Genomic DNA, 4,767 nt, shown 5'->3' with positions numbered 1-4,767 from the left:
ATCATTTGACAATTATTTTAAACATGATATAAATAAAAAAAGCAAGCCTTTTGTCTCAAATTTCAATTGAATAATCATGTAAAAATTTTCTGTTATTCAGCTTAAAGTCAAAGAAATGTTTACGATTAGAATTATTTGACAATTATATTATTCTAAACATGATGAAAACAAAAAAGCAAACATTTTATCTAACCTTTCAAATGAATAATCATGAGAAAATTTCTGAAATTGAAATAATAAAAATACTTACAACTTTGAGATAAACTTTAAAATCAGCGTTAAAATAAAATTGTTTCCGATATCATGCCGTCTGATTAAAATAACCAAAATTTAAATATATTCAACTTTTTTCATGACACTTAAGCACTCATAAAGATTTGTTAACGTTGCATTTTATCAATACAAATATCATACCTGACAAATCAAAATTTTAAAATGTTGAAGATTTATAACTAAGTCGTAGAAAAAATTACACACTACAGTAATGAGGAAAAAAAAATGTAAGATAAACATAACTATTTCACGACCTAATAATTTTATTGAAAAACAAAACACACTATCAAATAAACTTCATCCAATTGTAAATGCAATACATTACCTTCATTGTTTAAAATTAACGTCAATAACCTTTTCATAAAACACAAATTAAAAGTACATAATTGTTATTAAATAAAATAACTTTTTTTTCATGACTTTAGAAATATCTGATACAGTTTGAGTTTATTCATCCAATTGTAAGTTTTAATTTACTTGAAATTGTATTTCCAAGCAGTAATTCAAAGCTTTTATGAAATGTTCAGCAACATGCTTATACGAAATAAATATAATAATGTGAGTACGAAAAATCACATGAGAACTTTTCGCTATGGCAGATTTATATTGGTCCTTGCTGAATATCCACACTGTATACATTCACTGTAAGGATCGAACTTAGAACTACCAGCTGTCCATCATAGTGTGCAATTTCATAGTGTGTGTAGTATCCAACTGCTCTTCTCAAATATTGAATTGGCTCAGAGAAGAAGTTTCTCTTGAAATCAATTTCTTCATAGTAGATTTTCTTGAAGATGAAGAACTATATCAGAAATTGTAAAAGAAATTAAATTTACAACAGAAAAACCAAACTTAAAATTATCAAACAATGTATATTTATTTTAAACTTAAACTATTTAATTTGAAAATGTTTTTAAAAAATTGCAATCTTTTACAATGAAATTCAATGAGTAAATTGTGGTATCGATACTTGCATCAAAAAATCTTGGTAAAGCCACACGAAAAGAAAAAAGTAACATAGTGAGAAGGAGATTAACAAAAGAGGTTTAGCTCATAAACACTCTCAAGCGAACTATCATACGTTTAAAAAAAAAAAAATTCAAACTGCAAAACTCTTTAACCCCTTTTATTAGACCTGAAAATAAATACTCACTACGTGGCAAGTCAACAAAAAAAGTGTGAAATAAACAATTATGTACTTACTTTCGACCATTGCTTATTTTAAAAATAGTAGATTTCCTTGAAGATGAAAAGCTATAGGGGAGAGTCGGGTAGTCATGCCCACTTATGGAGTATTGCTTATATTTCTGTATAATATTGAGTAATAATCAATATTTTTGCATGTTTCATTGTTTTATCATCGCATTAAATAATGCAAAAATAATAAACCAAAAAAAGAATAGTTTAACTTAAAAAAATAGAAATTTAAAAAAAACATGTTTTTCAGCCCGTTTCAAAATGTGTCGGGTAGTCCCGCCCAGTTACAAAAATTCTGTTTTTTGGCTGTTTTTTCAGGTGTAAATGAAAATGATCAATGTATTGACAATAGATAAACCTCATTTATCATTTTTATCACAAAATTATTTTATTTATTACACATTTATATACTTTTAGTGAATTCTATCATTTAATAACAACAAATGTCATACTTTTTTACTTTGATTGCATTCAAATGCTTCTGTAGACTAATTCATTCGCAAATAAGTGAAAATAAATAAGTATGCGAATAGCTTATCATAATATTTATGATTTCTTGATATTAAATTTAATTTGGATATATCAATTACATTTTAAAAATATTTAATTTTTCATTTTTAAATATATAAATTTATGTTTCATATAATATTAAAACATATATTTGTTGTTAAAAATGCATATAACATTCAAATTTGAAGCAATAAAATAATAATCTTTGCAACCGTACATTTATCGACGAAATAAAATTGGGCGGTGATACCCGACATTCATGTGAGCGGGGCTACACGAAATCCAATTTTTTTTGTAAATTTGTAATTACTCGAAAAATTTCTTACATACAAACTTCTTTCTTTGTGCAAATTAAACTTAAGACTACATACTTTAATGCTGTATGTATAGAAAAAATTATTTTTTTAAGTATTAATATGGAGTTTAATCAAAGCATTCAACCAATTTTTCTTAATTTCATGACTATGTATTCAACATATTTTCAAAACTATTGTTTATCATATTACCATATAAAAAATACTCTATACATATGAAATTGACAGTGGGTGGGGGTACCGGACACTCCCCTACTGAAATTTAAAAAGAAAAGAAATTAGATTTTGCAATGAAAAAAAAAAAAAAAACAAATTTAAAACTATTAAACATTGAATATTTATTCGAAACTTTAATTATTTAATTTGAAAATGTTTTTCAGAAATTGTAATATCCTTTACAACGAAATTAAATGGTTAAATTCCGGCATCGTTACCAGCGTAAAAAAATTTCGTTAGTGTCACACAAAAAATAACGCAGTGGGAAGGAGATCAACTAAAAGAATTTAGCTCATAAGCCTTTCCAAACAAACTATCATATATTTTTTAAAAAAAATCAAATTGCAAAACCTTTCAACTTCTTTTATTAGACCAGCAAATCATTACTCGCTATGGGGCAAGTCAACAAAAAGAGTGCCGAAAAATATTAAATAAACAAATGCTTATTTTAAGAATCGTATAAGTACATCAATATAAAAAAGATACTATAAGAATTCAAAATCATTAATTTATGGTTGAAAAAACCATGTAGAAAGAGAATTCTTTAACAATTCACATATTTCAAAGTTGTAATATATATATTAATTATATTTTGCCCCTCCCCCGAAATATGTTTACATAACGTTCTTTAAAAGTCAATATGCATAATATTTATTTTTTATTGTTTAGTTAAATTTTTAATCTCAGATTATATCTAATAGAAATTTATTTAAAAACTTTTTTAAACAATAATTATTTATTAGACTAATTATTATTGTAATAATTATTTCATAAATATTAAACTAAACGAAACATTACAGAATAGGACAAACTCGAAAGGTATAACTCCGGGCAAACATATACATATTTTTTTGTTTAAAAAATTGCAAGTTTAAAATCTATTTGGTGATTGCAGTTGGCGGGACAGATCACGATACCTCCAGTCGTTTTGTTTTCTGTCAGGATCGAACATATGGCTCCCAGTTTTCTACCAGAATGTTAATTTCCATTTACATTGTGCAGCACCCAATCTCAAAATTGAATGGCTCCTTCCTGGTAGATAAGCTTGTTTGTTTATCCAGCAGACGAAGCTAAAATTATAAGGGAAAAAATTAACTTTACATTGAAAACACTAAATTTAAACCTCTTCATTACTTTATATTGAAAACATTAAATTAGTTAAAGTAAATTTAAAACTATTAAGCATTGAATATTTCTTTAAAACTTAAATCATTTTATTTGAAAATGTTTGCAATTTAATGGGTAGATTTCCGTAACAATATCTGCACCATAAAATCTCAGTATCACCGAACAAGAATATTTCACTTATAACCGCTTTCAAATAATAATTTTATTCTTTCTTAATTTTTATTATTTTTTAAAAAAAGAAATTATAGTTCAAAACGCTCAAGCCCTTTTCAACTGAAGTGAATATTCAAGTATATATACAGATATAAAAATATATCTAATTCTATAATTTTTAATATTTTTTAAAGATTAAGTACAATGGCACTTAACTATTAAAATATTTTCGTACATTGTATAAGCTCATAGAGATAATAGGAAATGTTCACATTTTTTTTAAAAACTTCATAAATAAAAATTTTAACACCTTTTAATCACTGTTCTTCATTTAACGTAAACACACTTTGAATAGACCATATTGTTGCTTATTTTTTAACTATTTGCTATAATTTATAAATTAAGATAATTAATCATATATAAAAACATCTGTCTATATTCATGAAATGAAAATAAAGATATTTAACTCATCATTTTACAATATATTAAACAGGAAATTCAAATAATGTAACAACAGTGTTCGACTTGTGAATAAAATTTCAAACATTCTAAAATGCAATGGTTTTAACTAAAAAGTAATTGATTAATTAATAATTATTTAAACATGGCAAACTTGTTTACAAAAAATTTATTTTTATCTTTATCGTTGCAATGAAAAAAAATTCAAACTGCAAAACTCTTTTGTGACAAGCCAACAAAAAAAGTGGCGAAAAGTGTTAAATAAACAATTGCTAATTTTTTCCATTGCTTATTTTAAAATTTGATTAATGTAAAAGAACATCAATGTAAAAAGATACTATGAGAATTTAAAATCATCAATTCATGGATGAAAAAATCATATAGAAGGAGAATTCTCTAACAATTCACATATTTCAAAGTTGTAAATATATATTAAATATAGTTCGCCCCTTCCCCCAAATATTTTGACATAGCATTCTTTAAAAGTCAGTATGCATACCCAACATTTGTCAAATAT

This window comes from Parasteatoda tepidariorum, chromosome 5, assembly GCF_043381705.1.
Source record: "Parasteatoda tepidariorum isolate YZ-2023 chromosome 5, CAS_Ptep_4.0, whole genome shotgun sequence".
Classification (NCBI taxonomy): domain Eukaryota; kingdom Metazoa; phylum Arthropoda; class Arachnida; order Araneae; family Theridiidae; genus Parasteatoda; species Parasteatoda tepidariorum.
This window is presented reverse-complemented; position numbering follows the sequence as displayed.